At 40.1% G+C, this 27,497-nt stretch overlaps 1 protein-coding gene across 1 annotated transcript in view; it reads left to right on the forward strand.

Annotated features, from left to right (window-relative positions):
- LOC120224782 (extracellular matrix protein FRAS1) overlaps nt 1-27,497 on the forward strand; it is a 415,754-nt gene that overhangs the window by 114,812 nt on the left and 273,445 nt on the right. The window lies entirely within an intron of this gene.

Raw genomic sequence — 27,497 nt, forward strand, 5'->3', positions numbered from 1 at the left:
GGGGCTCTGTCTCATGAATTGTGAGATCATGACCTGAGCTGCAACCAAGAGTCAGATGCTTGACCCACTGAGCCACCCGGGCATCTCTCCTAGAAGGACACATTCTTTTTTTTTTTTTTTTTTTTTTTTTTTACAAATAGTTTATTGTCAAATTAGTTTCCACATAACACCCAGTGCTCATCCCCACAAGTGTCCTCCTCTATGCCCATCCCCCCCTCCCCCCCACATCCATCAGTCCTCAGTTTTTGTCAGCATTCAAGAGTCTCTCATGGTTTGCCTCTCTCCCTTTCCCCCACCATTTCCGCCTAGAAGGACACATTCTTGAGTCCAGCTTCCTTTCTTGGTGTTGGAGATGCAAACAGAGCTGAAAAACTACTTGTATGGTCTTCACTGTGTTTTTCTACTGGAGAAATGAATCTGCTAACTGAGTGTGGTGTTTTAGAAGGGACATATATGAGTGGTAAGAGGGGAGGGAGCCCCTAGTCTTGTTAGCCTTGCCGTTTGGTCACCAAGGGAAGACATCACGCTCATACTTGCCCTTGCTTTGCCGCTGGGAAGGATGATGGCTCATAAACCTCATTTACAAAGGTGAGGGGAAATTATGGCCAGAAAACTGAGCTGATACTTGCTCTTTGGAGAAGGAATTAATCAAATTTTGTCTCCATAGTTTGCAGGTGTCCCATCTCTTCTCCAAGCATTTCTTGGAGAGAGCTCAAGGGAACTTTGTGGAACTAAAACTGAGGTTTAAAGGCAGCATCAGTGTTCAGTTTTATGCTGCTGTTTCTGTATGTTGGATTTAATGGGGAGGTGCCATTGGCTATATAATTGAATAAGACCTTAAGAACCTGCTACTAAATTTTGGGTTTACCAAGTGCATGGAGCATGTGATTAATGAGAAGTAGAAGTTTTCAGACTGGGGTCTTAACTTATGCTGTCCTTTGCCTCCCAGATGAGAGGGAAGTAAGTTTTTTTTTTTTTTTTTTTTCACTTCTCTTCTATGGAAACAAATACTCTTTAGTCATAGTAGTGTGCATTTATATAAACTTGAAAAAGGAATGTGTATAAGCCAGAGTTCCATCAGAGAAACAGAGCAAGTCGGGTAGGTCTGTGTGTGTGTGTTATGTATACATGTATATATGTATATATACATATGTGCATATATAAAAATAAAAATATAAGCACACACACATATATTAATTTATTTTTGCAAGGGACTGGCTTAAATGAGTGTGAGATCTGACTAGGCCATTGAAATCTATAGTTTGCCATGGGATTTCTTTTCATTCAAAGAAATCTCAGCTCTACTTTTAAGGCCTTTCAGCTGTTTGGATTAGGTCCATCGAGATTATCAAACATAATTTCCTTTACTTAAATTCAGCTGATTGTAGATGTTAATCACTTTTACAAAATACCTTCACAGTGACCCCTAGGTTTGTGTTTCAATGAATGAATGACTACAGGGCTACATCCTAGGCAAGTTGACACATAAAACCAACCATCACAGAAGGATTTTGCACATTGGATTTCTAGGCTACATATTGATTCTGTAGCATGGAATTTTCTGCATTGCTCCAGTGAAGGATCATTGACATTATGGTCATGAGTTCAGTCCCTGTAAGAACAGTTGGCATTACTCTGCCCCCTGCCTTCATGCTATAAGTAGCCATAAAAGGACAGTAATATGAGTGGACAGTCAGAAAAGCATCATCACAATTGGAAAATAGCTCAAAGCATGTGCCCTACAGATGTGGCTTTATTTCCTGCTTTTAACTAATTAATCCTGTCCAGGTGAAGAGGCATTGTGGCATTACTGCTGAATTGCAGGTTAGTCACAGAGAGGGGTCAAGGACTTGCCGATGCTGAAGGGCACAGTAAGTCATTGGGGCTTGCCTTGGGATATCCATCATCTGCTTCCAAGTCTGTTGTATTTAGATATAGATTTTCTTCTCTTGATCTATCTGACCCAGATGCATTATGTCCTGTCTTATTAAAATGCATAATTGTGGACAGTATTTTCATTTTCACTGAACTTAGGTTTGACCTTTCAAAACTAAAGGATGAAATGTACGCTCTTCGTTTATGTTGGGAATTAGTTCTCAAGGTTGTGCATCCCTCTTGGTTTCCTTTAGTCCAGATTGGACGGCCTTAATCGTTTCCTTTCATATTCCCATGACAAGCTTTCATTCTCTTGATCGCTTTGCTTATACCTCTCTGAATCTTTTTGCATTGTTCTTGGAGTACAGAGGTTGGAAATAGGCTCTCAGTTCTCCAGGTTCAGAACATGGTGTGAGGAGAAGAAAGGATGTGTTTTTTTTTTTTTTTTTTTTTTTTTTTATCACCTAACAGATATTTTTGCTTTCTCCTTCTGCTTTAAATGTTGGTGTCCCGCAGATGCTTTTCCAGACCTACCTCTCCAGCTCTGGGCTCATCCGAGGTTCTCATTCAGCTCTGTGGCTTCAGTATGCCGTCTCTGCATGGACTTGCAAAGGCATCCCTCCCGTGGCAGATGTGGCAGAGGCAGATGGCAGATCTCTCTTTGACTTTTCCATTTGCGTGACTAATGGATTGTCCTACTTCACAAATTCAAAAGAGAATCCTTGACTCCACACCCCCTTCCCAATCTATTTTTTCAACTTTCCCTCATCTGATAGAATTTTTAGCTTAAGCCAAAAGACTCCCTAAAATAGTCTTCCTAAAGACTCCCTAAAATAGACCTTAAGTTAGCTTCATTACCTTCCTTAATCCTATTCCAAAAATCCATCATGTTCTCCTAAGTGGATGTATTAGCCTTCTAACCTGGTTTTACTATTTCTACCATTGCCCAACTACTTCCTTTCTTGGCTACAGGAAACCCCAGATGACTGTGGTATAGTCAGATCAGACCTCTTCCTCGTTTAATACCCTCGAAGCCCTTCTGCTACAGTTCATCTAAATGCAAACTCCACCATGGTCTGCATCTTCCAGGCTTCTTCTCAGACCTCACTTCATACTGTTTGCCTCTAGCTTATCACAGCCCAGCCACTCTGACGTCCTTTCTTCACATGGTGTCTGCTTGCTCCTGCTAGTCCAAGCGTTTGCCTTGTCTATTTTTTGTCCTTGAACACTCGATAGAAACCTCATGTGACTGGCTCCCTGCCCTTCGGGTCTGAAGGTAAAATCATTTCTTTAGAGAGCCATTTCCTGTCCATGTTCTCCAAATTGGTCACTCCTCTCAACTCCCTTCATCACTTGCTGGTTATTTTTTATTTAGTTGCTGTTTATTTATTGTTTATCATAATCTACTAGAATGTGCTGTTGTGAAGGCCAGGTCCTTAACCCTTCTTCCCTTCCTCCTTTTCTTCCTTTCATCCATCCTTCCATCCTTTCTTCCTTCCCATTGCACAAGGTGGTGCCTAGCAAGGAATATTTGTCTAACAAATACTATTTTTTAAAGTTTATTTATTTATTTTGAGAGAGAGAGTTCAAGTAGGGGAGGATCAGAGAGAGAGAGAGAGAGAGAGAGAGAGAGAATCCCAAGCAGGCTCTGTGCTGTTAGTGCAGAGCCCAGCATGAGGCTCCATGAACCACGAGATCATGACCTGAGCTGAAGTCGAACATTGAACCGACTGAATCATGCAGGCACCCCTCTAACAAATATTATTTTAATGGCTGAATCGATACTTTCTATTCTTTTGTTTTAGTCTGTATCGGTGTACTAAGTTGACAGCTTCAGGGGACTGAAGCTTCAGCTGTTATGGACTATGCAGTAAGCCCCAAGCTGACTGTTTTTGGAGAAAGGGCCTTTACAGAAATAATTCAGTTTGAATGAGGTTGTAAGAGTAGCCCATATCTGATAGGATTAGGGCCCTTATAAGAAGAAAAAGAAGAAAGACCTGAGAATGTTCTCTCTGCATGTGCATACACATACCAAGGAGAGGAAATGGAAGGACCCAGCCCTCTATAAGCCAGGAAGAGAGCTCTTGGCAGAAGCCAAGTCAGCCGGCACCTTGATCTTGGACTTCCCAGACTCCAGAACTGTGAGAAGTAAATTTCTGTTATTTAAGCCACTCAGTTTGTGATATTTTGTTATGGCAGCCTGAGTAGACTAGCACAAAGAGCAATCCATAGCAACTGTCAGGTTGCTTTTGTGGGTCTTAACACATGTCATCTTCCACATATAATTTGGGTTGAATTTTCCTAAATGCGCTAAATTACAGTCTTCCTCATTATTTCTTATCTACTCATTGTCTCATCACATAGCTTCTATCTGTTAGACTGGTATTTTATTACTCAGGAAATTTATTGTTATCTGATGAATTAGAAAATTGATAAAAATGTTAAAATCTGTTAAAGTAACATTTTAAAATGTTGAAAGAAAATAGTTCCCATTACCAGGTCCTGGGAAAGCTGTGCATTATTTTCATCTAGGGAAGGACTCATTTATTCTTGCTTTTTTTTTTTTTTTTAACATTTCTAGGTCAGCTCCTTATTTATAACAATCATGTCTTATTGATCATGGTATCTCTAGTATCCAGGGCAGTAAAACATCTATTTTAAAACTGTATCATCTCAAAAAATCTATTGAAAGAATAATGAAAGTTTTCTGAACCCATGATTTATTCTTAGTCTTCAATGTAAAGCCTTGTTAGAAGTCTTTAGAAAGATTAAATAATTATATACTTTAGAATAATCAGTATGTACTCTTTTTTTTTTTTTTTTTTTTTTTACAAATAGTTTATTGTCAAATTAGTTTCTACATAACACTCAGTGCTCTTATTATACCTTTAATTTTCATCCTTCATCTTAGTGTTCAAAGTTAAAACTCTAAGCTAAACTTAGAGGATTTTCTTTCTTCCTAAATTTGTTTCTCCAACTTTAACTTAATGGTATCTGTGAGCATGTATTCTGTAGTATTATTGGTGGTGATGGCATATTGCTTTCACTTCAACATTTTATATTTTCTCTGTTCCTCGAAAAGGGTAGAGAAGAACATATATATAAAGATATGTAAAGTATTCAGAATAATGATCTCTTTATCATATAAGGGCCTTGGGAGACTCTAATTCTTAGGGCTTGAATGAGATTCTTCTTTCCCCTGTAGAATTTAAATGAAAATCATGGAAATCTGTAAGTCTTGTTCTTTACAGATTTTTTGAACTGAAGTAAAAAATGAGCAAAAATTTGTTTGCAATGAAGGAAGGTATGAAGAACAAAGAGTGGGGTGGAAGGTGACATGGACAAAATGAAGCAGAAATGGGAGTGAGATTGCAGGGCTCGTGCATGTTGGATACTTCAGGTGAAGGTCCGTAGTAGTTTGCAAAAGTTCCCCTTGTCCTTTTGCTTCCACAGGCAACTCATTGTTTTCATCTCAATAACCATACATATTGCTAAACTATCTCACCTTCTTTGCCATCCTTCCTGCAAAATTGGTCTGGGCTCTTGAAATCAGATTGCCTGGGTTCATATCCTGGCTCCCTTCTTAATATTTGTGTGATCTCAAGCAAATTACTGGATTTCTCTATGTCTCAGCAAAATGAAGAAACATCTGTAAAATGGGACAAATAGTTCCAAGAACTATCATGGGGATTAAAGGACTTTCACATAAGACCGTAGTAGTTAGTAGTTGTTTCTATCATCGTTGTCCTCCTTCTAATCATCATTATTGTTATTGCCATCATCTTTATTTCTCCCATGGAGCCTAGCACATCAATATTTTACTAATCGAATACATATTTAAAATGATATATGGTATTGTGAAGGACTTTTAAAGTGGAGGGGCACCTGGGTGGCTCAGTCAGTTAAGCGTCCGACTTTGGCTCAGGTCATGATCTCACAGTTCGTGGGTTCCAGCCCCGCATCAGGCTGTGTGCTGACAGCTCAGAGCCTGGAGCCTGCTTCAGATTCTGTGTCTCCCTCTCTCTCTGACCCTCCCCTGCTCTCTCTCTCTCTCAGAAATAAACTTAAAAAAATTTAAAGTGGAAAATCTCAGTAGTCAGGCAATTTGTTGAAATAGAAATGTAGCTTATTTCAGACACATGGAGAAGGTTGGACAAGGAAGGACTGAAACAGGGAAGGGTTGAGACTGAAGAGTGGGTGATGAGCAGGATTGTGTAGCAGGCACTATTGATGCCCACCTCTTTCAGCTACTTCCACTGCAGTTTGATTGGGTGGTAGTTACATGACAGCTCAGACTCACACTAATGGTGCTCCTACCTTAACCTCCAAGCATCTTCTTTTCCCTTTCTTTCTTTTTTTTTTTTTAAAATTTATTTCTGAGAGAGAGAGAGAGAGAGAAAGAGAGAGAGAAAGAGAGAGAGAGACAGCATGAACAGGGGAGGGTCAGAGAGAGAGGGAGACACAGAATCTGAAACAAGCTCCAGGCTCTGAGGTAGCTGTCAGCACAGAACCCAACGCGGGGCTTGAACCCACGAACTGTGAGACCATGACCTGAGCTGAAGTCGGATGCTTAACCAACTGAGCCTCCCAGGTGCCCCATGATCTTCTCATCTTCTTGGACCACTGGGGTCAGCTTGACCCTAGGCATACGCAGTCCACAAGCTTGGGGGTTAACGTCTCCTAATAGCCTTCACATAATAAACTCAGCCTCCAGCCTTTTAGATGAACCTTTTGGGAGGCATTCTCTTTGCTCTCAGAGGTCTCACTGGCATACAGCCCCAGCTGCTGCAATTTTTATAACACACCTTCACATTGGCCGTTTCTCTGTCCTGTCTCACTCTTTCCTCCTATTCACTCATGGTTTGGGGGTCCTCTTCCAAATGAATGCCTTTTTCCTGAGCCCTTGACTTTGTCTCAGCCTCTGCTTTAGGAAGAGTCCAAACAAAGCAGATTTTTTTTTTTTTTAATTTGAGAGAGAGAGAGAGAGAGAGAGAGAGAAACAGAGAAAATCTTAAGCATTGTCCACACTCAGCACAGAGCCTGAATTGGGGCTCAATCCTACAACCCTGGGATCATGACCTGAGCTGAAATCAAGAGTTGGATGCTCAACTGTCTGAGCCACCCAGGTGCCCCTAAACAAAGAAGTTTAAACAAAGTGTGGGAAATTGATAGGCTAGCATTCATTTGGGATGCTTTTGCCATTCACTGTGGTACATAGCTTGCTGCTAAAGTGTCTTAGCAATATTGCATTATCTTAACTTCTTTCAGCTATATTGAAACTTTCTTGAAGACAAGGACAATTTTTAAAAATGTATTTTATGTACCCCACCTTCTGTTGCTCGGTGGTAGGCATTATTTGTTGATGGATTGGTTTTCTAGTTGAATCTTGAAATTCCTCTTGAGACTGTCACTCCGAATAATCTAGTTTACCAGTGGGGAATCAGTGGCAAATGACAAATGAGTTTTATTAGTTTGGGGAGTTTAGTTTTTAAGAGCAGTGGCTCATGAGATTTTCCTAGCTAAAGAACAACCTTGGCTGTGGTGAGTGATTATCTCTCGAGAGATGGTCACCTCTGTGGGCTTCCCCTTAGCTTGATTCAGGGTAATGGTGCAGTTACTTGGCTCTCTGTTTCTGATCTGCTTGTATCAGAAAGCAATGAGTTCTTTGGGGAGGATACTACTGCAGGACACTTGTCTACAGAGCATGAAAGCAATTTTTCCAAATTAATGACCAAATAAATCAGTAAAATGTTCAAAATAAAGTAAAACCAATTAGTATTTTGAAACATTTAGTACTTGTAAAATGCCGGGTTATGTTCTTTGGCTTTAACTCATACTGCCTTACAAAGAAATCCATGAGAAGACCTGTGCCCTGGCATGGTATCCAGACTTTCACCTCCAAGAGAATTGCGATAACATTGATTTGATTAGGAAAAGAAAGAGTGGTACACCTGAACCTGATGTAACATTCTGTGTCAACTATACTTCAATTAAAAGAAATAAAAAGGAGAGGAGACGAGTGGAGAGGAGGGAAGGGAGGGGAGGGGAGGAAACGGAAGGGAAAGGAAGGGAAGGGGAAGGGAGGGGAGGGGAAGGGAGGAAAGGGAAGGGAAGGGAAGGGAAGGGAAGGGAAGGGAAGGGAAGGGAAGGGTTCATTGGGAGCAATGATATGCCATGTGTACCTAGACTTGTGAAGTTCCAACAGACACTATTTTGATGATTTAATATATGTAGAATCCTTAGAAATGTGCTTGACACAAGATAAGTACTCAGTTTACATTATCCCTGATGATGGTGTATGAATACAACCATAAAAATAGTAGAAGAGCCCTGATGCCTTCAATGTGTACTTTCCCTTGTCATTTGGGATTTTAGGGTAGAGGACACCCAAAGAGAATTCTGTAGGTTTTAGTCAATTTGGGTACCGTAACAAAATACTTTCAACTGGATGGCTTATAAACAACTGAGCAGTCCCAAGATTGAGGTGCCAGCAGATTCAGTGTCTGGTGAGGGCCTGCTTCTTGGTTCACAGATAGCCTCTTGTGTCTCTTGTGTCCTCACATAGCAGAAGTGGTGAAGGAGCTCTCTGGAGTCTCTTTTAAAAGCACTAATCCTATGTATGAGGGCTTCAACCTTGTGACCTAATTTCCTTCCAGCGGTGCCATCCTGTACTGGTGGTTAGGGTTCAACATATGAATTTGGGGGAGACACAAAACTTAAGTCTGTAGCACCGCATTTGTTAAATGTACCTCCTTTATAGGAACATAGGTAGTAAGAACCCCTTCGCCTCCCACTCCCCAGATGCCTGTGAAGAAATTGAAAGCAGGTCTTATGGCTGATGTAAAGGGAATTTGACTTGGGATAAGACAAAACTGTCATCAGCAAGTTCCTAGCCCTTGTCAGAACCTTGTGTTTGCTGTGCCTGTTATTACTCTAAATAGATGTCAAGTTAACCAAAATGAGCAGAACTCTTTTCTTGGACACAGCGTGTGTTCCACCACAAATAATTCAGTATAAGCTTCTGGGAGACATGAGTCTGTGCCTCATATTTTCACACACACAAGATATGGAGCTACTGACAGATAAGGCCACACCCCTGTCATGTTATTGCTGACATATTTCTCAGTGCTGATTGCACTGCTGATTGTTATAAAAGCAAGTCAGGTTTGAATAGAGAAAGAATATACTGGCAGTTGAAAGAAAATAGAGAGTAACTTTTAACACATACTTTTTTCTCTGTGTTATTTTGAGGCAGATAAAGGGATTGCTGCAATACTGATGTGATCCATCTATTCAAGAAAGTAATATATCCAAGTTTGTTATGGCCCTTGAATTACATTTTTTTTTTCAGACAATTAGCTGCCAAAGAAGTCAGTGAGGCATCAGTTTGATGAAGCCTCTTCTAGTAAATTGCCATTTCTAATTATTCAGGGTATCATATCTTTCATCACTCACAGTGGCTACTTCGAAGGGAGATGTCTCCTCTTATGGAGTTAGTGATGGGAATGTTGTAACTTGCAGTTTCCAGCATGCCTTGAATTTATCTTTGTCTTGTTTATCCCTGAGTCTGGAAGGCCAAGTGAAAACTTCCCTTCTTCATTAACTGCTTTGTTTTCAACGATTCCTTTCTTTCAAACATAGTGCATTTTTAGTAACTATTTGAACTTCTGTTCATCTTTTTCCCATCTCAGATTTATGCTTACTGTACTTGGACAAAGCACATATTTTATTCTGGTTTTTATTTAGTTGTTTGTCTATGTGTCTGCCTCATCTCCTTCGAGTCAGGAACTGTGTCTCATCTTTTTTATTTTATTTTCTTTTTTTGGTGTTGGTAGAAGACTGGAGTTTTTCACAAAGTAGACACTCAAGAACTGTTACTTTAATGAAATGTTTATTGAGTAAATGTTAATGTATTATGGTAACCTGATTAAGTATCAATCTTAAAAGTATGAAATTAATGACAAATTAGGAGTTAGGTAGAGCAACAAAATATTAGTAGTTAATTGGAATCATAGAATTTTTTTAAAAGCATATGGAATTTTAGAAGAATTTGAGACTTTTCCAACCACTTTGTTTCACATGTAGAGAATCTTGACTTGTTTTGGATGAGAAATCCATGGGCCATGTGCTCTGATCTTTTAGTGTTTTGCCTAGAGAGCTGTGGAATTGGCCTATGAAAGACTTGTCGAATTAATTCTAAGAGTGTTATAAGGGCTCTGAGCTCTAACCCCTATGCACCCCTCTCCAAGTGTATGCAAGAATTCTAAAATTAAGACTCAACCAATTGCTTCTGAAAATCTGTAGTATGAATAACAAAATCAAGTTAACTTTGTAGTCTAATTGCCTGCTTATTTTAGCTGACTACAGAGCCAGGATTTACAGTGTCACTCATGAGGGGGCGCCTGGGTGGCTTAGTTGGTTGAGCGTCCGACTTTCGCTCATGATCTCGCGGGTCGGGGTTCGAGCCCCACGTCGGACTCTGTGCTGACTGCCAGCTCAGAGCCTGGAGCCTGTTTCAGTCTGTGACTCCCTCTCTCTCTGACCCTCCCCTGCTCACGCTGTCTCTCCCTCTCTCTCTCCTAGAAATAAATAAAACATTAAAAAAAAATTAAAGGGTCACTAATGAGAAACAAAGGAGATATCAAAAATACAAAAAGCATTGAGAGCCTCTGGGAAACTCTCGGAGCCTCTCTTCTCAGAATTTTCACTGTGAGTGGAGGGAGAAGAAAGTAAAATAAACATTTATCAATAGCCTTTCATATGTCAGGCCCTGTCACATTTATTAGGTCCAACAATATTTTAAGCCAGTGGGTTTCAACTAGCAGTGACTTTGCCCTGCCCACCCTAGGGGACCTTTGTCAAAGTCTGAAAATAATTTTGATTGTCACTACTGGGGTGTTGCAGTTCCCATCTGGTGGGTAGAGGCCATGGATGCTGCCAGACATCTTACCATGCACAGGACAACCCTCACTGAAAACAGTTTTCCAGCCCAAAATGTCAATAGTGTCATGGTAGAACAACTCTGTAAACTAAGTGTTGTAGCATCTTCATATTTCCAGATGAGAAAGTAGAGGCTCAAGTGGATTTGGCCTATAGACTGAGGTTTCTCAACCACCAAGACTTGGCACCTTCACACCCACTCTAGATGGACCAGTAACACCTAAATATAGGTTTACATAAGTATCAACAGGAAGCTTGCAAAGAATTTAGCTTTCTGGATTTGACCATAGAGATTTTGTTTTATTAGATCTGGTGTAGTACATGAAATTCGCATATGCTAATAGGCAGTCTCCTCAAATGCACATTTGGAAAAATACTGCCCCAGACAAGGATGCGTCACTGTTTGGGCAATGCTGCTTTTATTGTCTCTGTGGCTGGGAACTAGTGACTTGACAACTTTTGCTTTGCTCTGTCTTCTCATCTCTTTAACATCACACTTTCCTCTCCTTTGACTGTGCCTTGGGTAATGATGAGGGCTTTCTTAGTTGTGTCTGTGACTCTTCCAGGGTAAGACTGTAACCCAGAGAAGATCCTGAGCAAATTGAGGAGTTGGAGACAGATTCACTTTCTCTCATCAGGGGTACATTATTTCTTCATTCTAGGCTACTATTATTTTAGATTAATGATGGTGTTTGGTAGTTTGGGTGTTGGAAATAACATAGAGCTGTTTTATAATACTGATTTCAGGGAGGAATGACTAAAGCTTCCTTTAGGGTCAGTCAGACTGGTTTGATTTATTTAACAAACATTAATTGACTGCTTTCTCTATGGCAGCTCGGAATTTTACCAATTGATTGATAGGCAATAGTATGTGGTAAAACAGGGTCAGTGTTGCTGGACATTTGGAACAGGGAAAGCTTACAGTGGATCAGCGAGTGACTTAGAGGTAACTAAGGAATAAAGAAACTGGAGGTGTTTCTCATAAGATATAGTACAGTCTATTCTCATCATTCATGGATTCCATATTTGTGAATTCACCTCCTTGCTAAAATTTATTTGTAACTCCCAAATCAATACTCAAGGTTCTTTCATGGTTATTCATGGACATGAGCAGAGAGCTGAAGAATTTGAGTCACTTGACAAGCATGTTTGTAGCTGGGGGCAGGTAAGGAGACACTCTGTCTTCCTGTTTCACTTCTAGTACTATAAATAAGTATAATTTTTGTGGTCTATTTAGTGTTATGTTTTCTGGATTCTTGTGCTTTTTGGTGGTGATTTTGCTGTGCTATCTCATTCTCCTAAGGAGGAAGGATATGCCTTAGGGAGAAAATACTGGTGTTATAGATAAGCTCCATTCAGATATGAGTTACAGTGCTGTTGGTTGTGGGTGCAATGTTAATGAGTCAACAATATGTATTAAATAAGGTTTCTTTAAACAGAAACACATAAAATAAGGTTATGTATTGACTGGCTGATGAAAAGTTTTTACCAGAGGTTTGCAGGTGTCTTACACTGCATTTTCCCTAGGAGCAATGATTCAATGTGCTATTCAGAATTTGTGGAGGCTCTAGAGAACATAACTACCACAAATAATGAGGATCCATGGAGTACAGATTTCCTGAACAGACACGCAGTGGAGTACTATGCAATCATGTTTCAGAGCTGTCGGGAGAGGCTTTCATTTTGCCTGAGACAAAATAAGTGATTTTTTTTTTCTGAAGTCAGCATGGCTCATCTCCATTCATACAGAAACTGTGCTTGTCGATTAATATAACTGCTCACTAAAGGAATGAAGTAAATTAAAATAAAGCTATTGCCTTTAAGGGCCTAATCATCAGTGAGGTTGAAGGACCATTCAGTTTATTTTCAAGAACCCTTGTAAGTGTCTGGACTGATTTCTGGGATTATTATCATGCAGTTTTATAAATATTGCCCTGGCTTTTAGCACTGATTTTTAAAAAGTTATTTTCACCCACAGTCCTTTGAGTGCTCTGTGTGAAGGAAAAGGCCCTTTGAGTTGACTACCTCTTTGGTTTGTGTTTTCTTTCAAAGTCAGAAAAAAGTTCTACCTGATTTAGAGTTTTGGAGTGAATACAGATTGATATGTGTTGAGCTCTGTCTTTTTCATCAAATATTTTATTCTTTTCTGTGTTTGAGGATCAGCCACAGGTACCAGTTTTCAGTAGAGCATGTGTTGGAGAGACCCTACTGATGAGGCTCTCCCCATGCACAGTGGAGCTCCAGTTGAATTTGAAGACTTCTTTTTCTCTGAGTCATCCCTGCCCCTCCTCTGCTTGAGATGGATCCCAGGGAAGGAAAAGAAAAAGGGCAGTTTGGGCCCTTGGGCCTTCAGTCCCCTATATACAAACTTCCAAATGCAATATATCAAGGGACAGCTTAAAGTTTTAAAAATGATGATCGCAAATATATTACCCATGATAGGGTGAGTTATAGATCCCAAGTTGTTCACATTTTAAGTCCCTGCTATGCCATATAATCCTTACATGGCAAAGGGGACTTGGCAAATGTGATTAAGTTAGGGATTTTGAGATGGGAGACAGAATATCTTGGAATCTCCAGGTGGGCCCGATCATATAATCAGTAGGATCCTTGCAGGAGGGAGGCACAGGAGGCGAGGAGGTGGTGGGTGGCAGTGCTGGAAATAGCGGCTGGAGCACTACACTTTGGAAGTAGAGGAAGGGGTCCTAAGCCAAGGAATGCAGGTGGCCCCTAGAAAAAGAAAGGGGCCAAGACACAGATTCTCCCATCAGAGCCTGAAGATAGAACTAGCCCTGCCAATAGCTAGACTTCAGCTTGTGAAAGTGATTCCAGATCTCTGACCTCCAGAACTGTAAAAGATTCAGTTTGTGGCATCGTGAGCCACAATATTGTGGTAATTTTTTCCAACAGCCGTAGGAAGCTAATATACTACTCAAAGAGCATCTTTATGATGCCATTATTACAGCATTTCCTTTTAAAAAGGTAAGTTCACATAATATTTGTGGGCACACACCTCTTGTCTAAAGGTTCCCACACATTTCATCTTTTATTTATCAAGATAACTAAGCAAGTTTATTTCAGGATATTAAGAGCAGTGTCTGGGAGGAATCAGAAAATCATGGGGGTCCAAGGAAAGTTTAGTCCAACTGTTTTACAGGTGAGTGAACTAGGGCTGGAGTCCAGGTCTCTTGACATCCAGTCTGATGGGGGTAGAGGATGAAGCAAGGGATCCTGTGCCCCTCTTTCTGGCCTTTGGGAATGTCCTGCCTCCTTTTGAAAATGGTGCAACCATGTCATTTGCTGCTGTGTGTAGCTGTGACATCGTCGCTTCGAGAACTTTGAGCCTAGGGACAGCTCAGACTCTGTCAAGGATCAGAAGAGGTGTGAAGAAACAGTTGCCAGTTGGAATAAAGTTATTTAAAACATTTTTTAATGTTTGTTTTTGAGAGAGACAGAGAGAGGAGAGAATGTGAGCAGGGAAGCAGCAGAGAGAGAGAGTGGGAGACACAGAATCTGAAACAGAATTCAGGCTCCAAGCTGTCAGCACAGAGCCCGATGCGGGGTTCGAATCTTTGAACCGTGAGATCATGACCTGAGCCAAAGTTGGACGCTTAACTGACTGAGCCACCCAGGCGCCCCTGGAATAAAGTTATTTTAAAAAATTAACTCAAATGTATAGTTATCACTAAGACTGCAGTATACACTATGATGTTTTAAGCCTTTCATTAAGAAATGAAAGGCATTTTCTCCAAACCCACCCATTAAGCCTTGAAATCCAATCCTTGCTCTCAAGTGCAAAGTCTGGAAATGGAATGGAATGCCAGAAATTACCTTGATTCAGACTTTTCCTTTTCTTTTGTTGTGTTCTTTTGGAAACTAATCCAGGGACAACAAGAATGCAGCAGAAATGAAATTGCCAAAATGATTATAATACTCTCAAATCTATACCTAATTAAAGCCTTTGTTTACCTTTTGGACTATCTCAGATAGGTAAAGATTCATAGGAAATGTTAATTCCCTACAGAATTAGGGAAGCTTTTAAAGCATTTTTTTTCATGTAAATGGGAAAAATATAATCTTGATACCTCTGCATATTTAAAAAATATGTAGAAAAACTAGCCTGAAGTTTCTTAGGCTATTAAAGGGGAAGAGGAAGATACAGTAATGTTAGATGCTTACTTCTGGTTGCTTCTATAATCCTGGCAATAATCTATGGGTAAACGTTGTTATTTTATCTTACTTCTCAAGAAACTAGTTCAGTGAGCCAAACTAATTAGCAAATCTACAATGAGAAGTTTGAAAAAAAAATTCAGGTCTCAAGACTCCTGATTGAGAGACTAGGCTGTTACAATCTAGTTGGTGCTATTTCCTCTACATTCAAGGGCATATGCAGGGTACATGAATGTGTGAGGCAAATGCAGTATCAAGTCTTCCCGATTCAGATTTCTTTAGATATGTTTTAAGTTATGAAAATTTTAATTTGTAGAACTGTATTTTTAAAACATAATTTCGTATTTATTTAAGAAAATTTTTAAAATTTATTTTTGAGAGAGAGAAAGAAAGAGACAGTACAAGCAGGGGAGGGACAGAGGAAGAGGGAGACACAATCTGAAATAGGCTCCAGGCTCTGAGCACAGAGCCTGATATGGGGCTCTAACTCTGAACTGGAGGTCATGACCTGAGCCAAAGTCGGACACTTAACTGACTGAGCCACCCAGGCACCTCATTGCTTATTTATTTATATTAAACTTTTTGCATTTATAATTTATTACAAAAGTAATACATGCTCATTGTAGCAAGTCTTCAAGGTGAACATGGTTTAGAAGTATGGATATTCCTCCAGGACTTTCCTAGCTTCATACAATGTGTAAGTGTCCTTTTAAGGAAAGGCATTGACTACTTTAGGTCCTACTAAACAAAGAAAAATGAATTGCAATCTGAATACCTATTATTCACATGTATATCATTGCTCCTAAAGCATTTCATGGACTTTGTTCTGTTCAGTAGTTAAAACAGTTACCTGCAGTTTTTAAAAATCCTTAAGCTAGTCCGAGATACCTCAAATTCGAATGCAGTCACTAATGAATGAATAAGATTTTGTGTATTATGAGTTTTCTCCTGCACACAGGGTATGTGTAACTGTACTCTCCTGAGTACATATACCCTCAGAACAGCTATGTGTCAGAGTCCCTGAGTAAAAAGCTCCATGGGCTTTTGGGAAACCATCCAATGGTGACATTGTGGGCCTGTGGGCCCACAAACACTTGTTGAAATAAGCAGTAACCTGCTTACTAGAAATCATCTTATTCAATACCTGACTTCCTAGGTGGTTCATGGCTTGTCTCTCTGGATTTTGGTTTTCAAGAAGCCTCTTGGAATTACCCTTAGCCTTCTAATAGTTTCCAGTTCTTTCTTAACCTCTTTTCCCTATTTACTCTTTCTCGGAAACTATAGAGAACAAGTCTACTCTTGCTCCCACATTCCTGATTCTGGTCCAACTTGTTCCTTACCTTATCACAGCACTGATCACCCCTGCAGAGGGCTGTGAGGGGTCTACTGATGTTCATAAAACATCTGCCTATTTAGGGCCACAGAGATCTAACTCTGACAAAGTATGTTGATTGGATAGTTTCCGTTTGCCCCTCCAGAACTACTGCTCCCTCTGTTCTGCAATGCTGGAGGTGGCTTGCATTGATGGACTCTTTCCCCTTGGGTTTCCAGTGAGGTGTAGGCAAAGGAAGGCACTGGCAGGAAATGCAAGGGCTGCAGGAGAGTGAGGTGGGGTATGTATTCCCCTGGTTCCCACCCTGTGAGTTGTTTGTGGTTAGTTGAGTTCCTCTGATTCCAAAGGATATGACACTTCTGGGTTCTCTGCCAATGTCCCGTCAGGTCTTGTGGTGGTCATGGTTCCCTGGCTCTCCACTGTTGCCTTGGGTTCCCTAAACTCTGCCTACACTGTTGTCAGTAGTATTCTTAATAGTACTCTCTCTTACCTTTTCCTTACTGCCCTTTTTGGAGTAAGCCATCTGTTTTCTGCCAGGACCAGAGTCTCTGGCCTTTTTTTCCCTGTCTCTCTTCCCCCCTCACCCATGAGTGGCTCCTCTTTCCCCTTTACATGTTAATGCCTTTATCACCACACCTCCTTCCCAGTTCCTAGGGTTTGGGTAACTATCTGTCATCAGTAATTTCCACCTTAGTAGGAAATTATCTCAGAAAGCAGTGTCAGAACCAGAAAGCATTTGAGAAATCATGTGGTCTAGTGAGCTTTTATTCAAAAGTTAAAAATAAAATAGGGCTGGAGAAGATAGATGTCTTGCCTGAGGTCCACTACATGCTACCTAGAAGCTAGTCCCTCATTCTTTCCTCTGTACTGTATGGAGACTGGGGATAAATGTCCCAAATCAGAGGTATCTTGAGAAATGCAGGCCAAAATATGCCACTTTCTGAAAGTGAAGCCAGTAAGACCCAACATTAAATAGGCAGAATCATCCCTTTGCAGAAATAAGACACATTCTAAGAGGAGATACTGGTTTTGAAAATGTACTGCAGACAAGTCAAGAATGTTTCAATTCTTCAGCTAAAAGACTTAGAGAGTTTCCCAAGAAATTAACATAAGCTTTAATCCAGTAGATTTTACATACACAAAGGGATGCCTCATCACTGAAGGGTTGTTTGACTGGAGAGGTTGGAGTAGACTTGATAGAGGTTCAAAGTTGTGGCCACCCTCTGATTCCTTTTTCCTAAGGTTTGTGAGTTTCTGTGGGTCTGAGGACAGAACCTTAACCTGTCAGGATCCCTCTGGATACTTGTTTGTTATTGCCAGGGTCCTAGCAGGAATCATTGAAACTGACCTTTGAAAATAACTGTTCTTAATTAAGAAGAGTATTTGATTCTGAGTAGATTCAAGAAGGCTAATTTCATATGCGTTCTTTATTTCTGGCCTGCCTTCCAACTGAGATGACCAAAGGCCTGTGTTTTCCAGAACAGCTCATTAACTCCTCACCCTTTCGTTCCTTGTGCCCTAGTTTCCAGTACTTCTCTGGGTCCTGTTTGAGGTTCACATAGCAGAGTTACCCAAGCTCTTTACATCCTTGCCCTGGCCTCTGCTGAGCTCACCTAGCTTATCTCTCTCTCTCTAGTCCTGGCCTTTTCCTTTATATGATGGTAGTAGACTCCACACCCATGCCACTTCCTGCCCCTCTCTGTGTTCCCACACTTTCCTCTTCCTTGAACTGCCTCTTCTGTCTCCTTCTCTATCCCCCAGCCTCCACATTTAACTGCTTCTAAAACTCAATTCAGGTATCACCACTTACCAGAAGCCTCTGTTCCTGGCAGCGCTGGCTGAGGGCTCCGGTTCCCATTCTAAGTCACACATATCTCTGTCATAGCACTCATCACCTTGTATGTAAATTACCCACTCTGATCAGTTTTGTGTCTAAACTTAATGCTTATTCTCCCACTCAGCTCCTTCAGGCCTCCATCTAGGTTATTTGGAAGCCTTGGCAATGAATACAGTGCTTGGCATAGTAAGTAGGTACTCATCCTCGAAAAAGGTATTCTGATTTGTAAGATATAAGTTATATTTTGGGGCTTTCCTGACTTCTGTAGAGTCTCTCAGCTTTTTGCTTTGTCTTCTTCTACCCAAAGATCTTCATATCTCAGGGACACTTGCATGCCCTGAGAAATTGGAGCCATAAGGATGGTTCATGTGCCAATTGTCTGTCCTTGCCAATGAAAGGGATGATACAGTTACAGGAAATAGTTTTGCCTTGTGTGAATTATTACATTCACAGTCATGGCAGAGCAATGGGATTGTAGGCTTTGGAGCTCTTGGCAGAAGCCAATGGTTGTTAGTTTATAAAATCATAGGGTCTGTTAGGTGGCAGTGCCTTAGGAAAAGCAATAAGCTGCTTTCCTCCTAGGCGTGCAGTGTGGAGAGTCTGTGGGCATCCTATGTCCACATTCTCTGAGGACCACAGCTTCAGATGCACACAGCAGTTTCCTCTTACTGTGATGGAAGTGTCCTCTACCCTCCAGGTGGTGGGCGCTATGGCCTCTCTGTAGGGTACTATGGGACTTGTTGGCAAAGAAGGCAGCTGTGGATGTTTAGGTACTTGCATTATAGTGAGAAGTATATTGGAAAGTAATTGCCTGGTACAGCAAATTGATAAGTATAAAAGTTGGAATAGATTTCAGGAAGGAGTGGGTTATAGATTGGGAAGGGGCATGAAGGAAACTCTTCCCCTAGACATGGGGCTGTGCCTCTGATCTGGAGTGTGAGCTATGGATGTGGGCTATCTCCCAAAATCAAGAGAGAGCTTGAGTCAGCGGAGCTTCAGGAAGGGCAAGGTTGGCAAATCAAGGAATGATGTCTGAACAGATCATCTGAAGGAAGGAACTAGAGGTCTGTCCTAAGGGAACCAGGCAATGAGCATGCAAGGATGTTGAGATTTGGGAAGAGGACTGACTTTTTCTTCCTTGAAAGTGATGTGGGGCAAGCCTGGTGGTATTTATAAGATCAGGGATGGTCAAATCCCTATAACCATATATATTTATTTATTATTTGCATGCCTTTCACTGCATGACATTTTCCATTCTCATGAGGTAAAAAATGTGATGTCTTAACTTAAAACTTCCAGCCCTGGGCTCAGCATGTAATAGGTACTTGGATTAGTTAAAATATAGATACTACTTGTTTTGACAGAGCAAATGACAGTGGCTTTTTGGCTAAGGTTAGTTTCTCTGAGAAATAGACTGCAATGGAAATCAGTGTGCAGGTGTTTTATTGGAGAGTACTCTTGGACAAAACACCTATGAGAGTGAGGAAAGCAAAACTGAGCAGAAAGAAGTTGCACTGTGATGCAATTATCAATAGAGACCAGCTGATCTCAAGGGGAGCTCTGGAGTTGGGATGGCACTTCAGAATTGGTCATGCATCCAGGCAAGGAGACCTGGGATTGCAACTCCTTTATAGACCAGTAACTGCATGCAGGCTACCTTCAGTGGGGGAATATTATGGAGAGAGGCTCCCTTTAGCTAAGACCAATTTCCAGCTCTGACACTGGAGAAATAAATGCTTCCAACCTGAAGGTTGAGGTCTGAGTGGCCTGTCAGGACTAGAGTGTGGTATAGTTTCGGGGACCCATCCTGTTGATCGATGTTACAAAGGCTTCCCCCTACATATGCATTCCAAGGGAAATGGGCATAATAGGACATGTTTCTCTTTCTTTTGTCCATTTTGGACATGACCTCTAAGTTATACACATCATTCCATAGACTTGCCACTGGCTAAAACCTAGACGAACACACCTAGCTATAAAAGACGGTGGATTTGTTTTTTTTTTTTTCCCCTGAGGCTTATACACCAGGGTATAACTGACAAGATTGTATGTATTTAAAGTGTACAGTGTGGTGATTTGAGATGCACATACAGTGTTAAATTATTATTACAGTCAAGTTAATAAATACATCCATCACTTTACACAGTTACCAATTTTTTTGTGTGTATATAATGGGAATACTAAAATCTACTCTGTTAGCAAACTTCAAATATACAATACAACTATAGCTACCATGCTATGCATTAGATCCCCAGAACATACTCATCTTATAACTGAAGTTTCTAATTTTTTTTTTACCAGCATCTCTCCTTAGGACACTTATTTATTTTGTTTTTATCTCTATAAGGTGTGAATGAAAGAAACAAAAATGATCAAAGTTGTTATTTTGGGTCTTTTATTCATGTCTTATTTTCCGAGTTTTCCAGACTAAGCATGTAGACCTTGTATAATCAGCATAAATATTATTAAAGTGTGTAACAGATATAGTTGATTACTGGACGAATATGAACTTTTAAAGGGTGAAACTTTAACTGATTTCTATATCAAATATGGAAACCACAGAGAGGAAGAAGACAGCAGACAGTTGCCCCAGATGGCTTTAAATAATTATTTATTTAGGGGCGCCTGGGTGGCTTAGTCGGTTAAGCATCCGACTTTCGCTTAGGTCATGATCTCACGGTTCATGGGTTTGAGCCCCGCGTCGGGCTCTGTGCTGACTGCCAGCTCCGAGCCTGGAGCCTGTTTCAGTCTGTGACTCCCTCTCTCTCTCTCTCTGACCCTCCCCTGCTCACGCTGTCTCTCTCTCTCCTAGAAATAAATAAAACATTAAAAAAAATAATTATTTATTTAATTCATTAACTCAGCAGACACTACTTGGGCATTCTTCTTAACCAGGAAAAATTTCCTTCTATTGCTTCTGTTCAGTTTTTATTGACTGTCACCTTAACCAAGATTGAAAGTTAATCAACCACAAAGTGAATGCTTTTTCAAGTTAAAAACACTCATGTGCATAATTCTTGGGAATCAAGTGTGCACGGACAACTTTAATAGGTGTTGGATTTATTATTTATGGTTACCACTGGATTTAGAACAAAGTTGGAGTGCGAGAGGGGCACTGACTCCTGGTTTTAGCTCAGGTCATGATTACACGTTTCGTGAGCTCAAGTTCTGCATCAGGCTCTGTGCTGACGGTGCAGAGCCTGCTTGGGATTTTCTCTGCCCCTATTCCCCCCTCCCTTTCTCTCAAAAAAAAAAAAAAAAGTTGGAGCATGAGACAATAAGGTTTATGCATCTTCAGGAAAGTAGTTGGCTATGGGGATTTGGTGGGGGGAGCTGACTTCTCTGCTATGGCTCCTTTAGTATATTCGATTATTATAGCTGAAAAAGACAAGCTAGAAGTCTCCTTTCTTATTTCTTGCTCCCTTTCCTAGCCTGTGCACTTGTGTTCTGTAACTCATTTGGGAAAAGGCACCATAACATTCTACCAGCAGTAAATTTTCCTGCTTAATTTTATAGTATCTTGATGGGTTAGGAATAATCTAAATTCTGTGTCAGTCTTAAAGTCATCCACTGCCTATCATAAATTGTTCTGTCACATGCACATTTAAAAAATAAATTTTATGACAGAAACTTTCAAGTAAACACAGAATGAGAGGGAATAATATAATGAACCTTATGCAACCTTTATCTGCCTTCAAGAATTATTAATATTTTGGCAATCTCTTTTCATCTGCCTTCCCCATGGCTTTTAAAAATTTTTTTGCTAGAGAATTTGAAAGCAAACCCTTTATTGTGTCTGAACATCCCAGACATCTTGATAAAAGTAGCACCCTTCACAGATGCCTCTCAGGCTTCCTTGAGGGCCACCTGTGAAGAGCATTTTTGATTTTACTGCAGAAATTTTCCTCAAGCCAATATGTCACTTGTGCCAGGACCAATTAATTTACTCATTTGTAACTGAGAAAAATAGCATTTGCTGTATGAAAGTGAGTTGTGGAGCCCTTACCTCACTTTTGCTTGTGTTTATTTTAATTTGTTTGTCCTCACACAGCATTACTAGCTAGTCACGTCTTAACAGCCTTGGATGAACTGAGGGTCCCTCGTCACAGTACTAGGGGACAGAGAGATAGCTTTCTTTGCACAAAGGCTGTCCTCTTAGACGTTATGATCTGGGTGTATAGTCTGTGTTCCTTGTGATTAATGACCATGTCAGAGGTGCCATCTTCCTCTAAAGGCATCAATCACTAGCCGGTGTGGAAGCCTGCCTTTCTGGTACAGAAAGAGCTGAGGTTTGGAACACACCTGATGGCTATCTCAGCTCTTCTGTTTAACTTCACTATGGTCCACAAATGTTTTTTTAATAGCAGTAAAATATGCATAACATAAAATTTTCCATCTTAGCCATTTGTAAGTGTATAGTTCAGTAGTATTAAGTATATTCACATTGTTTTGCAACCAATCCACAAAACTCTTTTCATTTTGGAAAACTGAAACTCTGTACCCATTAAACAACAACTCCCCATTCCCTATTACCTCCAAGCCCTGGCAGCAACCATTCTACTTTCCATCTCAATGAATTTGACTACCCTATGTACCTCCTATAAGTGGAATTATACAGTCTTTGTCTTTTGTGACTGACTGACCTGTTTCACTTAGCATAGTGTCCTCAAGGTTCATCCATGTTGTAGCATGTGTCAGAATTGCCTTCCTTTTTAAGGCTGAATAATATTCCACTGCATGTATAGAGGTGTATACATAAACATTTACCATATGTTTATGGTGTATACATAAACATTTTGTTTATCCATTCATCTGTTGATGGATACTTGGGTTGCTTCCACATTTTGGCTATTGTGAATAATGCTGCTATGAACATGGGTGTGTATAAAATGTTCTTTAGGTGAAAAGTTCTTTTCTTCTGGAATATGTTGCTTCCTTGTATTTTTGGTGTCCACCATTGGTTGAGTACTATCCTTTCCTGAGGTTACTGCAGGATCTATAATACCATATTGTTATTTCTTTCAAATCCCAGGCCCTTTTTCTCCTTGACCTGCTGTGCGGTTTGCCATTGGTATGCCCGCCAGTTGGTACAGTGTAGATATTTGTTAAACAAGTGAATGAGTGAATGAATGAATGAATGAAGTAAAATTAAATAGAAGAGAAACAAGCTATTTTTCCCCATAAAATGGTTGCGACCCCAGGCCTGTCTAGATATGTCTCAGAATGCCTCTCTTTCAAACATCTGGCCTTTGTTCCTATTTAAATTAGCTTAGTATAGGGGCACCTGGGTAGCTCAGTATGTTAAGTGCCCGACTCTTCGATTTGGCTCAGGTCACGATCTCACAGTTTGAGTTCAAGCCTCGTGTTGGGCTTCATGCTGACAGTGTGGAGCCTGCTTGGGATTCTCTCTCTCCCACTCTCTCTCTGCCCCTCCCCTATTCATGCTCATGTGTGCTCTCTCTCTGTCTAAATAAGTAAATAAATAGAAACTTAAAATAGCTTTTAAATTAACTCAGATTAATTTAGCTATCATTCTATATTTTTAGACAAACCACACTAACATAACCAATACCTCTTTTCCTGCCTTTCTTCCCATGATTTGAACACAGTAGAGGCTTGATATATATTTATTATAAATGAGTAAATCTGAGAGTGAATGCATGTATGTTTAATGAATGAGTCAACTAATAATCTCTTCTTTGGTATATTTCTTGGAGGCCTTCATTATGATGGGAGAGAGAAAGGAAAAGGAGGAGGAATGGAGAGATACTGGGGTTTCAGTAATAAACAAAACCAGCGTAGTTCAGACTCTCAGGCCTTACCTTTTAGGGAGTGAAACAGACAAACAGAATGATTTCCGATTGTTCTCAAGCCATGAAAGGAAACAGGAAGCCAGTGTAGAGAATAGGAGCCTACTGGGGAGGACAGTCAGGAGGACATGGATGAGGAGTTGAAGCCTTCTGAGTGAGAAGGAGCCTGGTCAGAAGAAGGGCTGGGGGGGACTGTACTCAGGCAAGCAAACATTTGGCTAGAGGAAACCATTTTCAAAGAGCTGGTCTGACTAATATGGAGAGGGGAGAGGAGAGGAATGAGGCTAGAATAGGGGCCTGGCCAACCATGGTAAAGAATTTACACTTTTGTTAAGAGCATTGAAAATCCATTGACATTTGAGTTTGAGAAATGTATGATCTAATTTGTGTTTTAAGAAGCTCACTCTGGGTGCTGTGTTGAAGGGTGTGTCTGGAAGAGCAGTACCTTGTCAGGTCTATGAGAGCCACAGCCCAGGTGAGAGATGAGGGTGGCCTGGAGTGAAGGTGACCCTGGAGTGGAGGTAGGGAGATGGAGGCAGATTGGAGATTCAGTTTTGGGATAAGAGATTGCCTTCCTCATCTCCTGTGTTTCCTCAGCTTGTCCCTGTGTTTATTTTGTTACCTATGAGAGCAGTTCCTCAAGGTCAGCTGAATCTGTTGCAGCTATTATCACTCCCATTTTGATGTAGTGATTTTACCTGGTACTGTGTCAGATTCTCAGCATTAGTTCACTGGACAATAGTTATTGCAAGCTCCTATCCTCTCACACTTATGAACTTAATTAAAAGATCTCTCTCTCTCTCACACACATATCAAAAACATAAATTATTTAAGCATCACTGAATGCATATGATTATTCCATCCATCATGGTCATTCCCTTTGACTCCTAAGCTTTGTTTTGGAGAATATACACAGAGACAAGGAATGGAACAGTCTTAGAAGGATCTGTGTTTAAATTACAGCACTCTATGCTTCCCCCAAACTCACTTTTTGTTCATAGCATGTGGTGAGTTTTGAATATATTTGGAAATATGTTACATTTGCCATATTTCATTCAAGCTATTCTGGAGAAGAGTAGACTACAATTTTTCCTAGTATAGCATCGTCCATTATCTGAATATTGCAGCACACTAAGCCAGGGTGGACAGTTGTAGGAGTGAAGGGGATTATGTGGGAACTGATAGCCAAGTGTATATTGTTTGCCTTATGATACCTGATTGAAACTTGGGTTCTCACTTAACTCTTAGATCTTGTCTAAGGGCATATCTAAAAGAAATAATTTGTAGAATCTTTGGGCCCACCATCATTTTGATCCTGCTCTTAAAATTCTGGAGGGTTAGCCCCAGGATCAACCAAACCACTCTTCCTAGAGATTTTGAAATATATGATGGTCCTGAATCCCTCCAAACCCAGAGCAACCCACTTGCCACCCATGTCCCATGGCAAGGAAGGGGAAACCAATTGGCTGTTGGGACTGAAGAAAAGGTGATACCTATAGATTGCTTGCCTTGACATATTCTGAAGTCTGCCTACTCTGTGATTTTTCAAACATAAAATGTGAGATTTCTTAGGATATGGTCATTAAAATGAATTCTTTATCCTTTCAATTCACAAAGTAGGATTTGTAAATTACAAAAGACATACTCCTTTCTATCCTTACAGAAGAAACATGGTCTATTTCAGGATTCATTTTCCCTAATACAGGATTTCAGCTCCAGCTATAATTCAGGGGGTGCTTGTCTGGTAATTGCATTCTTTGGCTGATTTTTCTCTTTCTCATCTTGAAGATGATTTTATTTTTTCATGCTATAAACCAAATGCTATTTAATGTTCTTATTAGGGAAGGACAATTAACATATCCATGAATTGTGGTCCTATTTATACATCTGTTATCAGAGTGAATTACTTGTTTGTTTAAGAATGAAGTTCTACCTCATTTAAGACCATTTTTGTCTATTAGAAAATGAATTCTATTTGAATTTTCATGAGTGTGTTTTATTTCATGTTGAAGAGCAATTGTTTTAGGAAATCAGAACACTGACAATTTTTTAAACAAGCAAAAGATGTATTATCTGCTTATAAATACTGAAAGTTGAAACACAAATAGTATATTTCCTAATTGCCTTGTCTTTTAGACCTAACCACAATTGATCATGGGTAGTGTTGATATTAGCCAATTTGGACAATAATATATACTACTGAACAAAAATGCATTTAAAAAAAGCTTTTAATCGAGCCACCTGCCAGGTCAAATTGATTAAACATCTAAATATCATATTGGATTTAAAGTATATTTGTGTGAGATATCTGTTTTATCCTTGAGGTATAATAATAAACTTGGTAGAGAAGGTTGAGCTTTCTCCAGAGTTTACTTGAGATGTCAAGATAAGTAATTGCCTTGCTGCTACAAATTTGGAACTTAACATTTTGTTGGGCCTATTTTTTCTGCCACTCCATAGATAATAAATTTCATGAAGGGATCTTTCTATTGGCAGAAGTTAGTTCCTTTTGTTTTCTCTGCAGAAAATGAGTTGCTTTGCTTTGTGATAGGCAGGTATCCAAGCATTAATACTTTTCTTTTCAGTCTAGAATCAGGTAATGACGGCCCATCATTCTTACTGACAGTGGGGATGACAATCTTGCTCATCTCATATCTTCTAGTACAGCTCAAGGACAGGAACAGTGGCTAGAATTTTATCAGCAGGCTCAAGAGTCAAGGGACAGAAGTGATGTGGGTTGGAGAAGGTGATTAGCTCTTTCATGATTTCCCTCATGGTATCAACTCCAAATTAACCAGAGGTGCTATTATACTGTAGAAGCTTGAATGCCATCCCTCACTTACTTTAATGATACAAACACAATCTATTTTGTTGATCAATTCCCCCCTCCCCCCCCCATTTTGGTGCAGTAGATCAGGTGCTGGCCAGCTATAGCTTGCAGGCTGGCAAGCTAAGAATGGGTTTATATTTTGAAATGGTTGAAAAATCAGAAGAAAAATATTTCATGAAAATGATGTGTTGGTGCTCGTAAATAAAATTTCACTTGAATATGACCTGCTGATTCACTTACATATTGTCTGTGGGTGTTTTTCTGCCACATTGAAAAAATTGAATTGAGTAGTTAGGACAGATACCAATTGGACCACAAGGTCTAAGTCAAGACAAGTCTAGGTGATTCTCAAAAAATACAATTGTTAGGGGTGCCTAGGTGGCTTAGTTGGTTAAGCGTCTGACTTCAGCTCAGGTCATTACCTCGTGGCTTGTAGGTTCGAGCTCTGTTTCCGATTCTGCTGACAGCACAGAGCTGGGAGATTGCTTCGGATTCTGTGTGTATGTCTCTCTGTCCCTCCCCCGCTCATGCTCTCTGTCTCTCTCTCAAAATAAAGAATCGTTTTTTAAAAAGAAGAAAAAATACATTTTTTCTATGTATATAGCTATGATCCTATTGTTAACTGTAGTGGTGATTTTCCTGCATTGTGGACAAGATATTTTTTTTCAGGAGCCAAATGGAGAAAAATTTTAGCACATTTGT

This window comes from Hyaena hyaena, unplaced genomic scaffold (genome assembly GCF_003009895.1).
Source record: "Hyaena hyaena isolate Hyena2069 unplaced genomic scaffold, ASM300989v1 scaffold_1243, whole genome shotgun sequence".
Taxonomy (NCBI): Eukaryota; Metazoa; Chordata; class Mammalia; order Carnivora; family Hyaenidae; genus Hyaena; species Hyaena hyaena.